Genomic DNA, 23,471 nt, shown 5'->3' with positions numbered 1-23,471 from the left:
TAAGTTCCTTATTCAGTATCATACAGAGTGTCAGCTCACAAATCCTGTCCTTGCTTGCCCTCTACGTGGGCTTACCGCTGTCAGTATCTGTAATAGCATAGTGGGTAAGGAGTTTGCCGACTTTCCTTTCAATCATAAGGAGGTTCTAAGTGCTTACCCCACATCCCTTTTCATATATTGGTATTATTGTTTCACTCTATTTGCACTCCTGGGTTTTAGTATACACGAGTCTTGGCTATTGTTTGCACGTTGTTAGATTCAAAGTTGTTCACTGTGCGATTCCGTGCACATTTCCCTTGCCATATTCATTGCCTTCTTCCTTTCTTAACAGGAGGACAGGAGGCATCGAGATGGATATTGAAGTCTCCAAGAGAGAGCAGTTGAGTGGTTGAGGACAGGAGTGAGGAGGAGAGGTCAGCCCACTCGGAGAGGAAGGTGGAAATTTGACCAGGTGGAAGATAGATAGTAGCCACGGTAAGGGAATGGCTAGGAGAGAGAGAGAGTGGGTTTTTTACTGCTTGAATTCTCAGAGAACTATAGCACATGGTTTACTGAGTCCTATGTAACAGTACGGAATGCCAGTGCAGGAGTTTGGAAAAGGCAGGGTTGGGGATGAACAGGATCCCATTCCCTGGGGGTAAAGGAATAAGTGCCCACTTCCATGGTCCAAGTCAGATATTTTCACAGTACAGTGAAGGAGATGTCCTGTTTACTCAAAAGGATAGCAACCTCTAGTATCAGGGAAATCACCACTTCAGTTTTTTTTTCTGTGCCCAGAACTGGGGGGGGGGAGATGGGTTGACTATAATCATGCATTCTGTGTATAGAGCCTTTTGCATCCTCTTCATATTGTTTAATTGTTAACAGAAAATTGGGACCCATCCTTACAGGAGTCAGCACTCCATCTGTTACACCTGTGAGTAGTGGATTTGATTAACTTAAAGGGCATACCTTTGTTATTACTTTTTAAATGGACCCACTAAGAACACTCATTGATGCTCTTATTTGTGTTTCATTTGCTTATGCTGAGATGAGGAAGGATGGGCAAGACATAGATGATGTACCTAGTTATTTCCCTTCTATGGCAGGTTCACAAGCAGGGCTCTGATGAGATTTTACTCAATATGTTTGCAACTTTGCTGCCTAATTTGCATTGATAATGAGGGTGCTTTTATGTATTTTAACTCTAGAACAGATCTTATTGTAATCCAAACGTCTTTCCAGTTAATAATCGTTTCCTTAAAGTAACGCTTCAGATCAGGCAGCAATATAATTCGAGGTGCTTCTTGTGCCGCACCTTTGCTGGTAGCATCGATCTGAAAATATGATAGGAACTTCATGAATGGAAGCAATCAGCAGGTTCCTATGGATTCATTGTTTCCAATTTTTGGTCAGGTTTTGCTCCCTTTGTTTGGCTGGGAGTATTTGCCTACATATACATCTGGAGAATAACTAGTTGCAGACACCTGCTTTCGGGAGTAGAAGTGCCTGGTATGCCTCTTATCCTAGGATTGGTTATCTGTAAGTGATGTCACTGCTCTTTGCTAAGGGCAAAGTAATGTTAATGGTAAGCAGTGACGCCACATGAATTCTGAAAATCATACTATGTGGTGCCGCAATTCTGATGCAGTTAGTCTCCTTGCACACACATTGAGAGACATGTTCTCCTGGTTTCACGCGAACGTTTATTGACATGTTGTCTGCCAGATTCCTTTTGGTTGCCAATATTCCGTTTGGCAAAATACATATCCTCTGAATAATTTGCTAGCCACATGAGATAGGACATGCTAAAATTGTTCTTTTTAACATAAATTAATGTTTTTTTCCAGTGGCATAAAACATGCTCTGCATTGCCTCTGAGCAATGTTGACCACCCAACAAGTGAATAATTACTGCTAAACTCATTGTTTATACTGAGCATATAGTGCATTCTTGTGGTACATAGATGTTTTTTTGAGTCTTTCCAGTTCAGGCTCTTCTCACTTCTCTGAAATATCACTGGCGAGATTTAAAAGTTTATTTAAAATTGCATAATTTTCTAGGGAATGGAAGTGGCCCAACTAAGCTCCCTTTCAGCCCCTAACATGAAGTGGGATTTCCCAATGTGTAATTTTATAACTATTATCACTTAGTATGGCCTTCACAGATATTAAGCATTGCACACAGGTTAGCCCCAATCTCTAACTACACCTTTGAAGGAACAGGGTGAATTTATTTGACCTTGTTCAAAAGAAACACTGCGCTCTGTGCAGAAATGCTATTAAGTTCCAATTTAAATGAGTATTCTCTTGGCTTTGAATATGATGAGAATCAGTCACATTTCACATTAAAATGTTTCTATGTCATTTTCCCGTTTTTTGAAGGTCGCATATCAAAAAGACTGATTATTTTCGGTCCATTTTGTGTGACCCCCAGAAAATGGGAAAGTGACATCACCACAGGTTTTTTTATTTGGGGGGTTTTCACCCCCTGTAAGCCCTCCCTTTGCTTCCTGCCGCCCCCACATCCCTCCGCATACACACACACACGCGCACACACACACACACACACACACACACACACACACACACACACACACACTACACATACACCTATCTCTGACACCCGCAGCTCATCCTCTCTGTCTCGTCGTTCCGTTGTCAACCCCTGCAAGTACCCATGTGAGGCCCAGGGGCTGACAGTTCAATTTAGAAAGACCGCTCCGCGCGGTCTTGGAGCAGTCTGTCTAAATCAGCCTTTTTTCCTTCTGGAAAAAAGAAAAAGGTCATTTGACCAAATACCATTAAAACTACTACAACCTACCAATTGGAATCATTCCCGCCTACCAATTGGAATCATCCCCTCCTCCCCCTCTTCCTCCTCCTCTATCATCCCAGACTGCCTGTCTGCTATGCAAACCTGGTACACATCTAATGAGCCCTGTCTTAATCTTTCGTTCACTCTTCACTTCTTGGACCTTGCCAAGAAGGCCCACTTTTAACTTCACCGCCTTACAGGTGCTCTCCCTTTCTTTACCTATCCCCAGAAGCTCAATGCCACTAGAGCTCTTGTCCTCTCCAGGCTGGATTATTGCAACAGCCTCTTTCTCAACCTACCTCTTTCTTCCCTCCGCCCTCTTCAAATAACCCAGAATAGGGCTGCAAGACTTATCCTTGGCCTCAAGCCCAGGGACTGTATCTCTCCAGCCCTAATATCTCTCCACTGGCTCCCAGTTGTCGCAATGATCAAATTCAAGACCCTTTGCATCATCCATAAAGCTGCCTGGGGCCTGGGACCATGCTACCTGCAACTCGCTCTCACTAAATACTTTCCCTCCAGATCCCTTTGATCTTCTTGCTCCAATTCTTTGCTGGTCAAACGCTTCTCCAAGCAGAGAGCTGGGGGCAGATCTCTCTCTTCGGCTGGCTCCCTTCTCTGGAACAGTCTCCCTCTCGCTCTCCATCTTGAACCGGATCACCTCAAGTACCGCAAACAACACAAGACCCTCTCTCCCTCCCTTCAGTCACTGAGATTGGCGGCCCAGTCCTTCTAAAGTCCAATAGGGTTCTGACCATTTACCCAATCGCCACCAGCTTCTACCCCCTGCCCCCCGGGTAAACGCCTACTAGTTGGGTGGTTTGTCTCAGCCCTTCACTTACTTGGTGGGTGTCAGACCTCCCTCTGGCTTGGGATGCCTCTGCACATGCACTTACCAGTTGCCTCCCCAACAGGCACCCTGGCCCTTAGCACTTACCCCCTAACCCCCCCTATTCTTGGCACTTGCACGTTCTGAATGTTACAAGGCCTAGCAGGACCGTTGGCTGTTGTTTTCATATTTATTTCATTGTCACTGCCATGGTTTTATTTGCTTCCTTGCTCCCTTCCCTTTGCCTTGTGGTGCTTTGCAACACGGTTGTGTTGTATAAGCGCCATATGAATGACCAATAAATAAATAAATACATTCAATTGGCTATAATTGATTGAATGCTATTCTCTCTGCGCAGACAAATTCTATTTACACTCTATTTTAAATCAATCTCAGTGGCTTTGAATACTGTGAGAAAGCAAGGTACTTTTGCATTATATTGGCCAACGCTTTCTATTTGGAATCATTCGCCAAATTCTATTTGCTTTTCAGTTTCAGTCCCTTCAATGGAATAACTGACAAAGGATTTGTGAAGTTGTATATCTAATCACATTAGGTTTCAATATACTTTTTTTTTTAATCTAGCTCCCTCCGGCCTCTGCTACAGCAGTTTCAGAGAAACAGATCCACTTCACGTAAAAGTCTGCTTCAGACTCGCTCTGGGACAATGCCTAGGGGAAATCCTTCCTTCTCCCTAGGTATTATCCTACTCTATCACTCCTCCTTCCTACTTTTATAGACTCTACATTTTTCCCATGTAAAATTATTCAACATTACAATTCTGATTGGTGAAATGTTCACATTTGTTTGCTCAACAGGATGACATGCCCAAAGAATACACCCCTTAATTTGAAAGGTCAAAAATATTCTGAACATGGGACATAGAGTTGGTTCTGAACAATTTGGACTCAAATCCATTTTACTCTCATAACTCCCGACAGGGAATTTCCCTGTAAATGAGGTTTTGATTGTTAGATTCCCATGACCCTAATGAATTGAGGGATATGTGACATGTACTTATAAAATAGAAACTCAGAAAGTTATTGAAATGATATGATTTTATTAATGATTAATACATATTCATATTTCGAGTTTGGTCTCTTATTGTAGAGTTGGCTCTCACAATTTCAGAACAGTTAAATTCTTTCCTCAGAACCGAAGCATTACAAAGTTATAGCCAAAATAATTTTTAAAGCATTAAATCATGTTTTAGAAAATTTCCGGTTTATTTTCGGTGGAACACTGCATGTTAATTTAGAATAGCTCCTCCTAAGTCTATGGCCCGCATTATAAGTTTGCCGGTCAGTAATAAGGTGCTGGTAACAATGTATACCAAGACCATTCCAGGCCGGCAAACTACAAGTCTACTGGTAGCGGCAGTGAACTACCGGCAGGCCTGACCTGCCAGTAGTTCAAGTCCCTTCTGGCAGATAAATCACTGAAGTACTGACACCGTTACTAACGGTACAACCGGTGGCCTACCGGCAACCTCGTAATGAGGACCGATGATTATCAACTCCACTCTCACAGCTAATGACCTAGCTGAATACTTCACTGCAAACATTGCCAAAATTAGAGACACTCTCCTGACCTTCCTCACATCTCTCCAACTACATTATACACTCTGCCTACTCTACCATCATCCTCTGCCTCCATCTCTCACTTTAGTCACACTAATACTGACAAAGTGCTATCTCTATTGATGATGGCTAACCCATCTTGTGCCCCATCAGACTCTCTTGGTCCTCAGCTAGTGTAAGGAAGGCATGGTATCAACAGTAAGACAGACACAAGTGACTACAGTTCAAGGGTGTTTATTGAACTTCAATTTGGTTTGAAAAACGCCTATCTAAATCTAAAAGATGGGAGCAAGCTACGACCATCAAATAATAATAACACAGTCCTAGTGGTGTCTTGTCAAAATAAAAGGGCCTATACTAATAAACCTATTGTAAATCCTTACCTCTAAATACAAATAGTGTGGGAAACAATGTTATGCAGAAGAAAAGTGTTCAAGAAATAATATGTCAGGATATTCAAGCCATTGGCTTCCCTTCCCCATGTTTTCAGCATGGTATAAGGCAGCACACTCGAGCTTAGCACAGTCTCTGGCTTCTCTAGGACGAGGGTGCAGTTCAAAACTCCAACATCATGGCCTTCTGTACCAAAGTCTCTTTGCCGTTCAAAGTCTCTTCTTTCAGAGGGCCTGATGCAACAAACAAATAACACATTTCCTTTCCTTTCAGGATTCTCCTATGCACACTTTTCTTGTTGATTTACTGTTCACCTTGGACCCCCCTACTCCGTGCTCAGATCCACTTTAACACAAAGTTTGTTTTTGACATATACACAATTTTCTCAGGATTGACACGTATCCAATTTCTCGGGTGTCTCAGGGTTCATCCCGGATTACCCTTGGTCGGGCACAGATGCGATCTAACACAAAATCTTCAATCAGTCTTCCTCTGCCGAGCTCAAACCAATGTATCTATTGTAACACAAATTTGCTTTAACACAAAGTTTTCCGTTGATCTCCCTAAGCAGGGCTCAGACCACATTCATCTACTTTGTCATGAACTTTCTTTGCTCTATCAAAATCGAAGACATTCGATTGTGCATGGGACATTGCATGACCCATAGCAGGACCCATTTGATTCACAATCCTTTGCCACTCTTTCACTTTTGTCAACTCTCAGCTAGACACCTTACAGAGACCTTTGATTGAGCACGCACGCAGTGCCAGACCACTCTGTCAAAGGTATTGTATATCTTGGCTTCAAAGTTCAATCACTCATCTGCAGTTCAACTTTACTTACGTTGGTTATCACACACGTGTCATACAACATTCGTTCCAGCACTCGCCATACAATGTTGCCACTTGCAACCTTGGCTTCAACACAGACAGGTCTTGTATCGGTCTCCCCAACACACCGGCTGTGTTGATTTCACTGGCGCTGCTTTCTTGTTGGGGCCAAGGACAGTACCATAGCAGCCAGCGTTTCTCCCCGCCTTGATTTTCGGCGGGGGAAGGCCACGGGTACCTCAAACACACAATGTAGGATTCTTCAGCCTCGTTTCCTGGTCTTAAGTGTTCTATTCTCGATGTTTTGTGAAAGTAACGATTCCTGGTCGAAAAGGTCAAGGGAACTTCCCTCCTTGTGATCCCCTTTGGTTTCGTCGTATTCCCCCTCGTGTTAAACTGCCATCTTGAAACAGCTGTTTCCTCGTATGCTTTACCTTGCTCTGAGTGTGCTCTCATGCTCCGCCTTTTATCCATGTGGGGAAGTGTAATGGAAGTTAGGTGTGCGTGATGGTCAGTAATTTCCTGACCCTCCATGACCATTGTATTGGGACACGTCAGGTATTTGGCTCAGGTGTTAGTCCGTTTTCTCTCATAAAGGGCTGTTCGTGAGAAAGTGTTCATGTTGTGAAAGGGGGGGTTGAGTTCCTAAGTATCCTACCAGGTAGGATAGGGTAAAGGTGTTATAAGAAAGGGGATACTGCGTCTCACCATCCGGTGTCTCACTCACACTCCCCGAAGACCTCTCACCCAGGTGATCCTCCCGCATTGGTCCACCCCCAGGAACTGGATCCAAAAACAATTGCCATGTCCTGGCCACCTGGATGACAGATCTACAGGAACTAGTGGGTGAGACACCTTCTGGTTTCTCACACTAGTCAAGCCTATTGCTCCTATAGCGGACTCGCACCTAGCTAAACTCTTCAACCTGTCATTCGACTCCGCTTGCTTTCCCTCTGTTTTCAAAACAGCCACGGTCATCCCTCTCCTAAAAAAGCTAAGGGCTGACCTGAACCTACCGGCGAACTTTCGCCCTGTGTCTCTCCTTCTGCACTACTACTAAGTGCTCGAAAGGGTTGTGTTCAACCGTCTTACCAATTTCTTAGACATCCACAACCTTCAAGACCTCCTACAAGCAGGCTTCCGCTCTTGTCATTCCACAGAAACTGCTCTGATGAATGTGTCCAACTTTTTTGACTATGCTAAGCACTCAAACCTAGCCTTTATCCTAATCCTCCTTGACCTGTCTGCTGCCTTTAACACTGTTGATCACTCTGATCTCCTTAATACTCTCTTTCTTCTTGGGATTCGTGATCAAGCCCTTGCCTGGATTGAATCATATCTTGCACCTCATCAATTCTCTGTCTCCTAGAGCAACAACAACTCTCAACTCACTCCTCCAACTATTGGTGTTTCACATGGATCTGTTTTGGATCTGCTCCTCTTTACACTCTACATATCTGCTATTGGGGCACTAATATCCTCCTTTGGGTTCTCGTACCAACTCTTTGCGGACGATACCCAAATCTTCTTCTCTTTTCCTGAACTTTCTTCTGATCTCTCTATCAACATTTCCAACTGTCTCTCTGTCATTAAATATTGATTGGCATTGCACTCTCTGATGTTAAACTCTATCAAAACAGAGGTACTTTTCTTCCCTGCCAAAGCTCTCTCTCATCTTTTTCTCTGCCATCCAGTTCCCACCTGACACACCCCCTACTCTTCTTCAGCTAGAAACCTCATTGTCATCTCTGACCCTTCTCACACCTTCTATACTTTCATCTCAAACTGCAACAGCAGCTCGTCTCAACCTCCTAAATATTAGTAAAATAAGGCAGCTCCTTTCTTTCAACACCGTCAAGCATCTCCCAACCACTCTTATCTTATCTAAACTGGACTACTGTGCCAGCATCCTCTTTGGTCAAGATCATTACCAGGACTCTCTTTGAACGCGTTCACTTCACACCTACTTCCTCAGACCGTCACCAGGCTGGATGGGTTCCATGTGTTATTAGCCCCGTAAAAATATTGCCATACAAGAATGGCGCCATATTTTTGCAGCAATATTAACCCATTAAACCTGCGGGGAACACCCCCGCAACCCTTGCTCACATTTACCCACAAAACTATCCCCACTAATAATATTGCCTATGGCCGTTCCTGACGACCATATATATGGCGATATTATTGGTGGGGATAATATTACCTGGTACCGCTGGATGGCTGATGATGCAGAACAGGGCCAGATTTAAAAGTCTTCTCCTGGTTCACAAATCTATTCATAGTAAGGCACCACTGGATCTATCCTCCTCTATTCAAATCTATAAGCCTTCTCGCAATCTCTGCTCTGCCTCGACTACCCTTCTGGATCCTCACCCTCCCTGTGATTCCTCTCACTTCCGCTCTTTCTCTCTTCTTGCTCCACTTGCATGGAATCCTCTTCTCCCAGACAAACGAGAAACAGTCCACACGAATGTGTTCAAAACCAAACTAAAAGCCTAACTCCTCTCCCTCTTAACCTACCTCTCAACTGCTTACTAAAAAATGTCCCTCGCCTCTAACCTGCCTAAGTCTCTCACTTCCTCTGCCTCCATTCCAGCACTTCACCCATCATGGTCACGTACCGAGCACAGCTGGCTGTAGCGCCTATCTGCACTTAAAAATGTCCAATGTTCGTTGTCCTTAATCTATATATGTCCACTTATGTATTGTCCCCAGTGACTGTTCCATTTACTCCCCTACACAACCTGGTAAGAACGTACCTCAAACTCATCCTATTGTAAGAATCTCACTGCTTCCCATCAAATATGATTTCTTATCTGTTGTATGCTCTTTTGTGATCAAAAGAGCATTGTTCCTACTGTATATAAATAAATAAATGTGACCACCTTTCATTTTTTATATCAGCTAGGGGAACCATGGATTGGGCTCTTTCTGGATGCATGTTCAATGTATTTTAAACGTAATTTGCTTTAGATACATGGATGCCCGTGAATGTAGCAGATTAATCACGTTTTGCTGGATGGTACACTTAGTAAAATGCTAGATTTCTCCAGTTTTTGGTTTCACTGCAATTTAATTCGAACTGAAATGATCTTGTGTCATGGGATTTACTTAAAAACAAGAAATAACAAGTTTCAACAAAGCCAGAATTGGGGCCATGCTATTGGCAATATGGCATAAACAGAAATATATGACTGTTGTTTACAATCTATACCATAATCATGTATCCCTGTTATGTTTGAGGTGCCCAGCCAATCTGACAAATGCATCACACAATTCTATAATGTCAATTGTATAGTGATTAAACCAATGGCATGTTGTTTTATGAAAATTAAAGATGAATTACTGCTTTCTCCTGTACTGGGCAGCAGTTATATTAGATGATCAGCAAAACAGGCATCCGTTTTCAGTTGAAATTATATTAGCATTTTATCATGTGGGAACTCTATAAGTGTTTTATGAAAGGCTTTTAGTTATCTGTGCCACTTGTAATACATGTCAATAGTCTGAAATACTGTCAGTCCATGCTTCACAGGCTTATTATGTCTTGCTGTTAATTGAAAGTTTAGCAAAAACACAGTGCACCTTACATAATAGCATAAATAGACAGGCCACATGGTCTGATTCAGTTGGTCTCTATTTGAATACATTTTCCCCTACAGATCGAGCCAACACGAAAATGGATAAAAGCGGAAAAACAAGACCTGGAGATGGTGCTTTTGGGGTAACCCTATCCAGGGTCTTCAGAGACAAGGTAAATCCTTTCTTCTGTGCTTCCCCTCCAGTGTTCAGGTCCTGGGTACCAGTGGTCTAAGCTGCAGTAGACCTTTTCCAGCCAGCTGGATACCCCAAATATTCACTTCGGATAGTTAGGGAGAAGAGCTTGGCAATCTTCATCTTTACCTCTCTGGCAGAGAAATTTGGAGCAAACTGTACTCCCAACAAAGTACCAGATGAATCCTTCTAAATGTGTCAAGACAGGAATCAATTAAGTGGAGGTTCTCCCCCTATTATACAGGAAAAACACCACACCATATTGGTTTACTTTCAGCATTCTGTAAGGGTTCCAATCCTGGCTGCTGTTTCAGAATCGCCTTGGTCGGTGATGTCATACCCAGACTGCTTTGTCTGCCGGAAATGGAGAGGTGGACAGTACGCTTGGGAGCTGTAGAACAATCCAAGATGGTGGAACCCCTCTATAACTGTAAAGTCCTACCCTGGTGAACTCTACTCCCTTCAAGTCCTTCCCCTGTACGTCTGCATCAAAAAGTATCTGCTAATTAACACCCTAATATGACTGCGTTTGACCTGGCAGAGCCTACCCTTTAAAGCACCGTACCTCTCCCGGCTCCCTGAAGGAAGTTCCTGCCTTCCCGGGAGGCAAAAACTCTTTCCCAGGGAAGACAAAGATTTCTGGTGGAACCAATTCCAAATGGTTTGTTTTGGAGAAATGCAATTCCTGACCAGGAAAGTCACAAATAACGAAGCTGATAATAAAATGACATCAATAGGCTTTCATCAATATAATTGTGGAGTCCCAGAGATCACCATGTCATAACCAGACATGGATTATATCTGCCTCCAGATCCTGGGGCCTGCAATTATATAATATAACTTAGGCACCAGTTTGCCCACAGTTAAAGGAAGATCTTGACATGCTGGATGTTGGGTTACAACAATTTTTGGCAAAAATGCACGTTACTTGCCATGCTATATGCCAAATCACAAGGCAGTCGCTGAGAGGTGTCAGAAGACAAGGTCAGTAAACTCACATGTTTACAATAGGTTTTCATAGCATGAAACATTATGAAAGGGGGGGGTTTCATTAATAAAAAAAATCAAACAAAACTCAGGCAATTTCACATTCACAGATGTTATTTATTCGCAGTCTTTAAGCGTTGAACAATGCTTTCCCTATTTAAAACTGCAGTACCATTAGTTATGTTTACTGCAACTTTTGTTTTAATCTCACCTTTTGGGTAGGTGAAGTCCAAAACCTTGTTTTTGTCAGATTTGTTTTTAAAGTCAGAGTTCTGTTATAAAAGAGGTACGTTTGTGAAATAGGTGACACGTGCATCAATTCTGTTGTAGGATGTTTGATCCTGCATATTTGCATATTTAATCACTTTGATGCTGCAGATCCTCTGGGACAGGTGTTTACACTGCAGTAGGTAAGAAAAGCTGATAATGTACAACCATAACAATCTCTCAATTGTCACCAGTTTAGTTTACATTTTGTCAAAAGCACTGTGAACTCTTGTTGATGGAACCTGGTGCCTGAACTGAATTTATTCGATATTTCTTGAGAAAAGACTACTTCAATCAGTCGTAGAGTTTCTTTGAATAAGGGAAAATCAAAAAGGCCGGGACCTTTCTTCTTCCCGTTACACCAATTAGGATAGTCACCAATTTTAAGTTGAAAATTGCTTGTCCCATACCTCCTTCTCCAATGAAACCTGGTTGCTAACCATTTGATCCTGGTAGGTATTTTTCCAACGTATTGACTACTACTTTTATACAAATCTTTGTGTCCATTGCAGTTGACCTCTATGAGCCACACTGTATTGTACCATGCCTTGGTTTTGCTAGGACCAAGATAGTGGCTTCTCTCGCTATACATGTATTGTCCTTGGGTGGCAGAAAGAGTTATATAATTCACTTAAGGGAGTTTCATCCATTTTTTCCTAAGCAATGTAACTCCACTTGTAAATTGCTGTGATCAATGCTTATCAGCTTTTCAAGTAAGAAGCAATTTGCATTTAATGGGAGTATACTTATTTAGACAGTCAGGACGCCATTTCAAAAAGCAACGACCTGCATAAGACAAATGGACCTCATTACACGGATGGCGGTGGACCAAGGTGCTATTAGCACCTTGGCCCATGCCGGTAAAATACCGGCACCGCCTTGGTGGAAAGGGGAATTACCGCCCTATTCCAAGGTTGGTGGGGCGGTAATTCCCCCTTACCCCATTGCCCTTCCCCATTCCCATTTTCGCCCCATAGGGCATAATGGGAATGGGGAAGGTGCTAACTATGGCACCGCAAATTGCGGTACCATAATTAGCTCCCTGGTCCCTTTGCGGGTTGGTTTTTAACGTCTGCAAAAAGCAGGCGTTAAATTCCCCAACCCGCAAAGGGACCTTGTAGTAAGACAGTAAGGGTTTACCGGTAAAATACCGGTACCGGTAAACCCTTACAGCCTACCGTGTAATGAGGTCCAAAGTATCAGAAGATGAAGGGAGTCCCAGGGTCAGATTGCCTGTACAATATGTAGGGATTAGTGGGAAGTGGGTAAGCCTGGTGATGGGGGGCAGATTGAACAAGGAAATGACCAGAGACATAAGCAAGGGAACAGGCATACAAAGGATTCACATACATGTCAGAATGCCATTATCCATGTTTAAGCCACGGAAATATTGACATAATTACATTCCTGGGATATAATGTTAGGTGTTCTCTGGGTGCCAATTGGGAAGCAGTGGGGTGGGGGTAGGATATGCGCCAGGCTAGCTGGCAAGGGATTTGTGAGTAGGGTTTTGAAAGGTTTTACTGTTAAGCTGGTTTTGATGGCTGGAGGTAGGGCATTCAAGTGGAGGGGGTAGGTAGAGAGAAAGAACAGAAGCAGGGTCAGGAACATGAAGGGTGGGGCACAGACATGTTGGGGAGAGCAGAGGAACTCAGAGAACGTGAAGGAGAATAAGGGGAGATGCAGTCACAAAAGTAGTGGTGGACAGTCTTTTGATAGATTTGAAGTTAATGAGTTTTATGAGGGAAAAATGATGCATGGAGAAGCAGCCAGTATGGTGTCTATAGGTGGAAGTGGAAGAGGTTCTGGGTAGATTTTAGCGTGTGTGTGTTTGTGGTGAAGATGAGAAATGTATTCAAAGGGGAGAAATGGTACAGGGAGAGGCCAAGGAGTAGGCGAGAGTAGAAGTCAAGTTTTGCTGAGTAGAAGGGTAGCGATCCATGTCTTGGCTGTGTGATGGGTGAGGTGTGGGAGAATAATTCTTATATTAAAGAGGTTGATCCAGGCTAAGGTTGTGGTGGTAGTGATACATTGAGTCTAATATGTCTGCCAAAAAGGACCGCAAGGCTGCGAGTGAGGGAGAAAGTCAGTGGGGAAGGAAATGGCAAATGTAGGAGTGAGGTTGGCATTGGAAGCCAAGAGAAAGATGAATTCCCTTTTGGGGTTTAGCATCAGGTAGTTGTGCTATGTCAGAAATAGGAGACAGATAAGAAGACACGTTTTCAGAATATTAGTTGTATTAATGGAATGAATGCCTCTCCTGCCCCTGCTGCAACAATGATGCGTTATAACGAAAATAACGAACTAGTGCTTGTTAGGATGTTTTAGAGAAAAATACTGTCCTCCATCCAAATCTAACCTAACCTAACATCTGACCCTACCACTAATACACAACAACATACATGTAGCCTGGGAAGGGGTGTTCTCACTGTAACCTGGTAACTGGTGGCTGGTTTCTGACTCCCACCCAAAAATGTTCTTAGTTTTCTCTCAGGCTATAGGTCTGCTTGTGCAATTCAAAATAAACTGTCCTTTAGTCTTGGTCTGTTTCTGGTACAGATTTCTCTGGGTTCACCCCCAAATCTTCTTATCAGTTAAAACAGTTCAAGTTTGAAATACATCCCATAATTTTGCAAGTATGCTCCTTTTCTGATGCAACAGGCTTTGTAACTCTGTCATTGCCTGTCCTCTTGTAATTGGGAATGTTTCTGTCCCCTGCTCTGGGTCTCTGCTAACTTGACACGGCTCGGTCATTTTCCTTCGACAACACTGCTTGGAAGCTTATCTTGTGAGTTAGTTCAGTGTGGGCATACTGGCTCTTCAGCCCTTATTAGGCTCTTGAATTTTTCACCCCCCTGGTGAGGTATCTTGCTTCTTATCCTGGCACGGGCCAGGCAGCTCCTCAGACAATCAGGTTTTACCCCTGGTTTCACCCCCTCATGGGATATCTTGTGCTCAGCCCTTCTTGGGCTAGGTGGCTACTCAGACTTTCGGGGATTACTCCTAGTTTCACCCTCTCAAACTATAACCCCCTCATGGGGGACGAGGCAGGGGAGGAGAACATCCGGACAAGATAGTGATCTTAATAGGCCCAGTGACATTGAGATTGCACAAGTGTAGGGGAGATGAAAGGGAAGAAGTGCAGGGGGAAGGGGAGGAGGAGCAATTGCAGGACACAGGATCGAAACATCAAAAAATAAACAACCAAACAGGAAATGTGGCCAGCAGGTGGCAGGGCAGGGGGTTAAGTGCAGACAACAAATGTTAGAAAGTGTAGGTAGGGGGACTGTAGGGTTGCAGATACAGCCCCAAGCACAGGGCTGCCAGGCGGCAGTGCAGGTGTGCAACTGTGAGGGAAGGGATTTCTGCCCATGGTTCAGAGGGTAGCCAGGTAACCAGTTCAATGTCAAACAGGAGATCAGCAGGGAAGAGGAAGAGAGAAGGCAGAAGCAAAGAGGAAAGTCTTGAGCTGCTTCCGGAACCAGAGATAGTTCTGCTCAAGTTTCAGAGAGGCAGGGAGGCTGTTCCAGAGGGAGATGCCAGCCGAAGAAAGAGATCTGCCCCCAACCCGTTGCTTGGAAAAGCAACAGACTCTCAAGGAGTTAGAGGTGGAGGAGCCAAGACCTTGAGTAGGAAGATACTTCAGAAGGGAAAGCTGGAGATATTTTGGTCCCCGGCCCTAGACGGCCTTGTGGACAATACAAAGGGTCTTGAACTTGATCCTAGCAGCCGCTGGGAGCCAATGGAGAGATTTCAGTGCTGGAGAGATACGATCCCTGGGCTTGAGGCCAAGCACAAGTCTTGCAGTCCTGTTCTGGATGAATTGCAGAGGACGGAGAGTGGACACGGGCAGATTTAAAAAGAGGTTGTTACAGTAGTCAAGCCTAGGGAGAACCAGAGCTATAGAGAGAGTGAGCTTATGGGGGAAGGAGAGGAAGGGAAGAATACCTCTGAGGAGGTGCAGTTGGTAGTTTGACTTCTTAGAGACGTCGGAGATGTGAGGAGAGAAGGAGAATGTGGAGTCAAAGATAACCCAGAGGTTCTTAGTCACACAGGTGGGAGCAGGAGGAGGGCCAAGGGGGGCTAGCCCAAGAGTGAGGGGAAAGAGGGGTGCAGGTGTGCCAATGAGGAGGATCTCCATCTTGCTGGCATTCAGACAGAGACCATTGGCAGAGCACCACTCTTGGATTGCACACAGGCAAACCGGGATGAGAGAAGGAGAGGAAGTGGCTGAGGAGAGCCTGAAAGCGAGTTGGGTGTCATCTGCATAGCACTGTAAGTTGGAGCAGAGGGCAGCAATGCAATGGGCGAGAGGTGCAAGGTATTGGTTGAACAACCAGGGAGAAGCTTTTACCCCTGGGGGACACCGTACGTGGAGAGAGAGATAGAGGAGAGGAAGAACCCAAGTTGGACCTGGGAGGGTCGATCAGAGAGAAATGAAGTCAGCCAGGCCAAAGCCTGATCAATGATGCCCAGGTTATTGCGGAGACATTTGAGCAGGATGGCATGGTTGACCGTGTCAAAGGCAGAGGAGAGATCAAGTAGGATGAGGACAGAGGGGAGATTAGAATCAAGGTTAGAGAGCAGCTCCTCACAGTTGTTCAGGAGAGCAGTTTCCGTGCTTCTGGCGGCTCTGAAGCCAGATTGATGGTCATGGAGACAACCAACAGATTTAGTGTGTAGATTAAGCTGGGAGATGGCCAGCTTGTCCAGGAGTTTTCCAGGAATGGAGTGATAGAGATCTGGCGATAGCCGGAACGGAGGGTTCGGCTGAGGGTTTTGTGAGAAGAGGGTGCACAAGAGAGTGGTTCAGGGGGGAGGGGAAGGTTCCAGTGGCAAAGGAGTGGTTGCAGAAGTCAGCCAAGGCTGAAGCAAGGGTGTCAATGTGGTCCTTAATGGTTTTGGAATAACAGGGAAGAACCTGTTTTAATAGATCAGACTTTTCTAGAAACCTTGTCAGAAGAGAAGAAAGGCAGAGAAGAGAGGGGGTGGCCGCAGGGGGGCCGGAGGAAGAGAGGGGACTGGAGAGAGAAGCTGAGAGTGTGGACAGGATATCCTGAGTTTTTTAGATGGAGTGAGAAGCCAGGGCCGTGCAGAGGGCCTTGGAACGAACAGGAGAGGTAGAGCCTGCGACAGGATTGCCCAGCTCTTTGGAGATTTTAAAGAGTTCGGCCGAGTTGTGTGATGCTGCCGAAACGAGGGCTTGTAAGTGAGCTCTCTTCTTGGTGAGGACAGAGAGTTGGTATTGCCTTTGGAGCAGGGGTCAGGCCAGTTTGTCAGAGGATGCCAACCATTTGCTCTCAGCCACCCTGCACTCGCATTTAAGGGTGATGAGATCTGAGTCATACCAAGAGTTGCACTTGGCTTTAGGCTTCATGTGGATCCTCTTGACAGGGGCAAGTGCATCAAGAGTATCAGAGATAGCAGAGTGGAGCATGGAAAGGGCTGTGTCGAGATGTGAGTCAGCCAGGGGTGTAGAGGGGGAGAGAAAGAGGCGTTAAAAGCCGCAACTGACACAGGCTTCATGGGTCGAATGACTTAGAAGGTCGGTTGCAGTGTGGGGGTAGGCTTTGCCTGAGGGGTAGATAGAGAGAGAGAGATGAGAAGATAGGAGAAAGTGGTCACTACAGGAGAGAGAAGTGGTGAGAGGGTTAGAGAGGGGGAGGTCTGAGGAGATCAGAACATTGTGAGTGTGTCCTGCAAAGTGAGTCGGGCCAGAGGGAAGAATAGAGAGAGAGAGTCGCAAGGTCGCAAAAGAGTCCCGTGGCGGGACAGGAAGCACCCAGATGGATGTTGAAGTCTCCAAGGAGGAGGAGTTGAGAGGTTGAGGCCAAAAGGGAGGAAGAGAGGTCCACCCACTCAGAGAGGAAGGAGGAAATCAGACCAGGTGGCCGGTGGATAGTAGCCACTGGGAGAGAGTGGCCAGGAGAGAGAGAAAGCCTACAGATCAGGCATTCAAAGGAGGAGTAGGCCTGCATAGGAATGACAGAGGTAGCAATCCACTCTGGGAAGATCAAGGCTACACCCCCACTGGAACGGTTGGATCTGTCCGCGGAGAGGATCTTGTAGCCATCAGGAAGGATAGTGTTAAAGCATGTAACAGAGCAGGTCGTGAAACATGTCTCAGTGTGACCAAGGAGATCAAGGTCGAATTCAACCAGGAGGTGGAAGATGTCAGAGGAGTGTTTGACAGCTGAACGAGAGTTAAGAGTGGCGAGGTGGAGAAGGTTGCCTTCTGGGGAGTGGTAAATATCAGAGGTTCTCCCTGCGGAGGTGGAGAAGGAGCCAGAGGGAGGGCAGAGGAGGTAGGAGGAGAGGGCAAGGTAGCCAAGGAGTATCTTAGTGCTCAGCCCCCCATGGTCAAAGTGGCTTCTCGGCTTGCTTTTCTCGAGTTCTCAATACTGTAACCTACTCGTGGGGTCTCTTGGTGCCTCTCCCCCTCCTCAAAGTCCATACCTGGCTCTGCACGGCATTGTTCGTCGGGAGAGGCTGCATCCTTGATCTGCACAGAATGGCAGCTCCAACTTCTTCGCAATCAGATCTTCAGCTTCTCCTGCAGGACTTAGGCATCTGGGATGACGGATGATATACTTCTGTGTTTCTCCACCCACCACGCTGACTGCTATGGCTCTGCCTCCAAGCTCATCCTGGAGTGGAGACGGTCCCTCCTCTGTGTGTGTACACAGTCTCTCTCTCTCTCTTTCTCTCTCTCTCTTTCTCTCTCTCTCTATCTGGGTAGCAGGCATTTTATGTTCCTCCCTAGAACAAATGGGAGCATACATTGGTTCAGCTCCTCATGCAAAGATGTTTTCCAACACATGTCAGAAACCGAACCACCAACCTCGTAATGAGGCCCAATGACTGAGACAGCCCTGCCCGAAACTGGTATGAATGCAGTGTGTAGTGCTGAATGGCAGAGTGCGTGTCTGAATCCACATTTCGTGTTGTGAGTGTCTGGATGGGGAAGAATGGCCTGAATGCACTGTAAGCCGATTGGCTACCTGACTGCCTGAATGCCCTTCTGAGTGATTGGGTGCCTGAGTGTGAACCAGTAGAGTGAATGGGAGATCAACAGTATATCTGGGGACCTCTCACTGCTAGAAATCGTTCAGTAGCTGAAGTTGAAACTGATGCTTAACTTTGAAGCCCACTGAAGAAGAATAACTGCTGCTGCTGTCCTTCGCTAATCTGAAAGCTGCTGTGCCTTCAAGGAACTGATCCAAGAGAGGACCTGGCTAGGAGACCTCTTCCCGAGCTACGAGGGACCATTGTGCACCAGCTGATCTTTGCCAAAGCTCCCTGGTAGACAGACCTATGAAAGGCTGCCAACCGGAGAAGGGGACCACCGAGGAGAACAAAGAGAAGCACCGGACAGCCGTCCGCCGTCGCCCACCAGTGCCGCAGTGCTCCCTTTGCCTAAGACATTTGATCCAAGGACTCTCTTGCTCATCCTCGTCAACAGCCTTTGTCCTGCCAGAGAAAGTCAAGGCTGCCGACGGCCGAGGAGAATCCGCCGGTGGGTTTCCCGCCACCCGAACACCTCAGAGACGCTGACGAAGCTACTGAAGCCAGCCATGGTCACGTCCTGTGCGCAGACGCCGACGACCCGAAGCCCTTGCTGAGCCAAAGTTCCTCATTGACACTTTGCAGCAACGAACACTCGTCATCGAGGTGCATCGCATGCCTCATCTTGCAGGACGTTTTCAACCGATTGTCAACGAGTGAATAGCTGAAGTGAAGGCAAAGAGGGAGTGTTTGTAGATGTAGCACATCAATTTTCATGCTAGTGATGTAGGTGGAGGCACAATTGTCTTTAGTTGTTGGATGGCTGGGGAGAGCCATGGTTGGAGCAAGAGTGGGTGAAGGTGCAAGCAGGGCTACAATTTAAAGGAGGTAGCCAGCGGATCATTGAATTCAATAAAGGCAAGTTCAAAAGTGTGGAAAAGTGGAGATAAAAAGGCAGGAAGAGAGGACTTGATCTGATTTGGATACATGGTTATGGAGCCATGTTTGAGTAACTTTTGGTAATTGAGGAAGAGAAAGAGGGCAGGGAGTTGGTGAAGATAGAATGGAGACAATGAAGTGGTTAAGCAAGTGGTCTGGGAAGAGGAATGACAGAGAGAGCAGAGGAGTTAAGAGGGAAGGTAAGAAAGATGAGATTGAGGAAGTTCCCTAGGATGTGGGTAGGAAGATTGAGCATTTGAATCAGGGAGTAATCAAAGGGAGGGAAGTACATTTGCACGTGATGGGCCTTCATCATTTTGGAGAAGTTGTCATCACCCATCGTGACTAAAGGGAATTCTGTGGTAGGAGTTTCAAGTAGTAGATAGAGAACAGAAAGTAGACTGAGGGTTCCAGTTGGATGGTAGATGAGGATGATAAGAGGGATGGTGTCATGAATTTGGGCAGCAATTTATTTGAATGAAGAAGCAGTAAAGTCAGAGAGGGAAAAGGATAGAGGGTGAGTCATCAATGATCAATAGCAAAGAACCCTGCATTTCTTGTGTGTCGAGGGGAGTGGGAGAAGGTAATTCACAAGTTGGGCAGTATCCCGGCTGGAAAATCGCCCAACTGTAATAGCGTGAGAGCACACAGGTCCGGCAGTATTACCGCCGGATCACGGGTTGGGCGTTAAATGTAAATTCCCATCCCCCATTGGGTCTGTTCGACACAATGGGGAATCTTCAGCGCTGATTCCGCGTGATGATACTGCTGCGGTAATAGAGGGCGCTAAATGGAATTTTCACCTTCAGAAAAAAGCTGGAGGTAAAACAGCCCATTTAGCGCCCAACTTGTGATAGGGAAAGCTCTTAAATGCGGTTGTAATACTGTTGCCGCCACATTTAAGGGCAACAGACCAACTCGTGATGAGGTCCAGTGTGGATTGCAGAGAGAGAAGTAGTGTCTTGGGGGTGTTCCAGGTTTTCAGTGATGCTCACCACTGAGAGTATAGGATGATGGGAGTCAAAGTGGTTAATGGGGAAAGACGTTTTGTTGCAGATGGATTAGGTACTCAAAAAGTCCCATTTTAAAGTCAGCCGATGTTGAAGGGTGTCGACAGGTAGATAGAGAAGTCGTAGAAAGTTGGGTTGTAGTATATATATATATGGTAAGAGTAGGAAGGTCTGAGAGGGTGGTTAGGGTGCCAATTGGAGGGACAATAAAGTATAGGATGGGAAGAAGTGGGGAAATGGAAAGGGAGGGTTAGAGGATGAGTATAGACGGAGACCCTATGAGAGGGGATAGGGAATAGTGATGAGCAAAAGTAGGATATATGGAAGAATGGTGGTGTGAGGGAAGTAGGAAGGTAGCAGAAATGTAAGGATGAAGGGTGGGCAGAGGTACAGGGAGTTGTTGCTGCTTGGGTAGGCCTGTAGCAACATTAATACAGTTGGTGTACCAGTGGTTGGCGCAGGGTAATGGGTATGATGAGTGCAGGGAATTGCAGGCTTGTTTGTAACACAATTGTATGACTATCAGTCAGAGGGGCCTCAGGCAAACCACAGTGTAGCGGTTTTGATGCAAAATAGTGTCTTTCAGGACCGAAAATGCAATGCTGAAATGCAGTTTTAAACCGGGCATTAGAAAACCGAAAACACAGTGCTCTAATGCAGTTTAAAACAAGGCCCTCGATGGTCAAAAATGCAATGCTGTAACGCCATTGAAACGGGGGCTATACAGCCAACACTGCAATGTAACAATGCAGTTTAAAATAGTGTCATGAAACCAAAATGAAAGATAATGTATATTGAATTATACTTCATTGATAAGAGGGGTAATGAGGGCGGTTCTGAGCAGATAGTGGATTAGTAAAGTTAAATGGAGCTTACACAGCTGGAAATGTGTGATACACTGGAATGAACCTCAGGTGAACTTGAACAACACCAGGGGTGAGCCGGAGCTGTTGGTGCTGACTGCAGGCTTCATGAGTGTAATAAAGAGGCTGAGGCTTCACATGGCATTGCTGGTAAATTTGCACTGATGCGCCGCCTTATATCCACCTAATCTTAGTAAGAACATTTCCCTATTTTGTTTGCTGATCCCGACCTAGAAAGATTGACCATGAAAGAAAAAAATGATTACTTTACACAATCGCGGTCTTCATTCACTCGTTGTAAGTTCTACTTTCCTTGATAGAGCACATGATAGTCATCACCATGGGGTTCATTGTATAGCATTATAGCCTTTACAATGCATAAATACACATACAAAAACCATTCAAATCACATATCAAATAATACGATAACATGCTTATTAATCAATACAAAGATTCAAGAAGACTTTGAGGTCATACCTAAGGACCCCCGGTAACAGGACATCCTTTCAGTACACAGTACAAACTCACTAGCTCCTGGCCTTGCAGGTTCTTCAGAAATAATTTGCAATAGCAAATGTGACTAGCTGGGAGTCAGAAATAAGGGCCCACAACAAGGCCAGCTTCTGACTTCTAATACAGTCAGGAAGCAGAAGGGATATGATCCATCTTCTTATGTGGGCCTTATAGCTGGGACAAAGAGGTAAAAAATCGATCATTATTTCCAATAAAACTCCATCACAGCAACATGCCATAACTGAGGCCTCATTGCCCTTCCAGTGTCCTGTGATGGAATACAGAGACAGAATATCGAACCTGAACTTTAGATGCAGAACCTACATTTCAGGCCTTACCCTCGTGTCCAAATCCTTGCCTAACCTGTCAGTAAATTTAGAAGAATAAAATATTTGCTCCTGGATTACAGAATGCCAGAGCCCAGGTCTCCTTTTGGTTTAACTGCATGAAAGCCCCCAATTGTATTATTGTATCTATTGGTCTCTTCAATGAAACAAATGAAAGCCTTGTGACATACATGAAATCATTATGGGAACAAGAATCATGAGATTTGGAAAAAATGGTGATTGCGGTTCTCCTAGTTCATCCCAGTCAAAAGCTGCTTGAGATATGCTTGCACTGGCAGGTAGGCCCAGAAGGATGTGCTGTCCCTTTAATGCTTTCAGAATGGTCCTCTGCTTGCCCTATCCCTTCGTTAGTGGATCTTGCCCTGTATAAATAAAGCACCCAACTGTCACCCTTTGCTCTGAATGTCCTTTTCACCTATATCATATAAGGTTGGATCAATGTATATGCTTGAGTGGCCAGTCAGGTAGGTGCTGTGAAGGAACAAGAAAAAGAACAAAGAGAAGTAAATTCACCAAGGTAATTTGCTGTTTCTCTTTTGTCCTACTCTGTTTCCTTCCCAACTTGGTCGAGAACCAGATCATAATGATTCCATTCAATGGGAAACTGACACTATATGCCAACAAGATAAAAAAAGAAGATTGAGCAAATCCTCTTGGCGGGTGAATGTGTCCCTTCTAGAGGAAGAATCCAAAGAAGACTGAATCAGGCTGCCCTCCAGATTTCAGAATCAGGGAAATCACTGATTCTACCTTTGCTCTGGTGAAAAGTGCACTGGAATATCTTGCAGCACGATGCAGCAAAACATCCATCTAGACAATGTCACCTCAGCTGCTTTCTTGCTTGAGGCAAGACCATCATGAATAACAAAAATATGATCTGTAGTCCTTAATGGTCTAGTTCTCATGAGGTAGAAACTCCATGCCTTTGAAATCTCCATGTTATGCAGCATCTCCTCAACCGACTAACCCTCTGAATTGTTCAGGTATGCATTTGTAGCCAAAATGGAGGGCTTATAGAAATCAATGAGAATACATATGCTGGTTAAGTAAGTCCTGAAGGACAACAGTCTGATAACAAAAGCAAAACCACTTGTGTTTGTCCTGCTTTTAATCAGACGTTTATCTCACTAAAAACACAAATGCGAAGTGACTTTTGAGTTGGCACATATGTTGACATTTCTGGTAGCAGACGTAGCTACCTAGAGATGGTAGGGAGGGGTAAAGAAGCTGAGTAAAGTTATCTGGGTTTTGAGGAAGATTTTGAAGCTACCTTGTGCAAGCAAGAGTCCCAGATATCATTCATAGAGAGCCTTGATCAGCCATTCTAAAAGGGGAGCA

General features: G+C 45.0%; 1 protein-coding gene across 3 annotated transcripts in view; it reads right to left on the bottom strand.

Moving 5' to 3' along the window:
* MAP3K20 (mitogen-activated protein kinase kinase kinase 20) overlaps positions 1 to 23,471 on the bottom strand; it is a 1,515,864-nt gene that overhangs the window by 384,725 nt on the left and 1,107,668 nt on the right. The window lies entirely within an intron of this gene.

This window comes from Ambystoma mexicanum, chromosome 9 (genome assembly GCF_040938575.1).
Source record: "Ambystoma mexicanum isolate Mex_15411 chromosome 9, UKY_AmexF1_1, whole genome shotgun sequence".
NCBI classification, from domain to species: domain Eukaryota; kingdom Metazoa; phylum Chordata; class Amphibia; order Caudata; family Ambystomatidae; genus Ambystoma; species Ambystoma mexicanum.
Note: the sequence above shows the minus strand (reverse complement) of the source record. Positions and strands in the feature narration are given on the sequence as shown.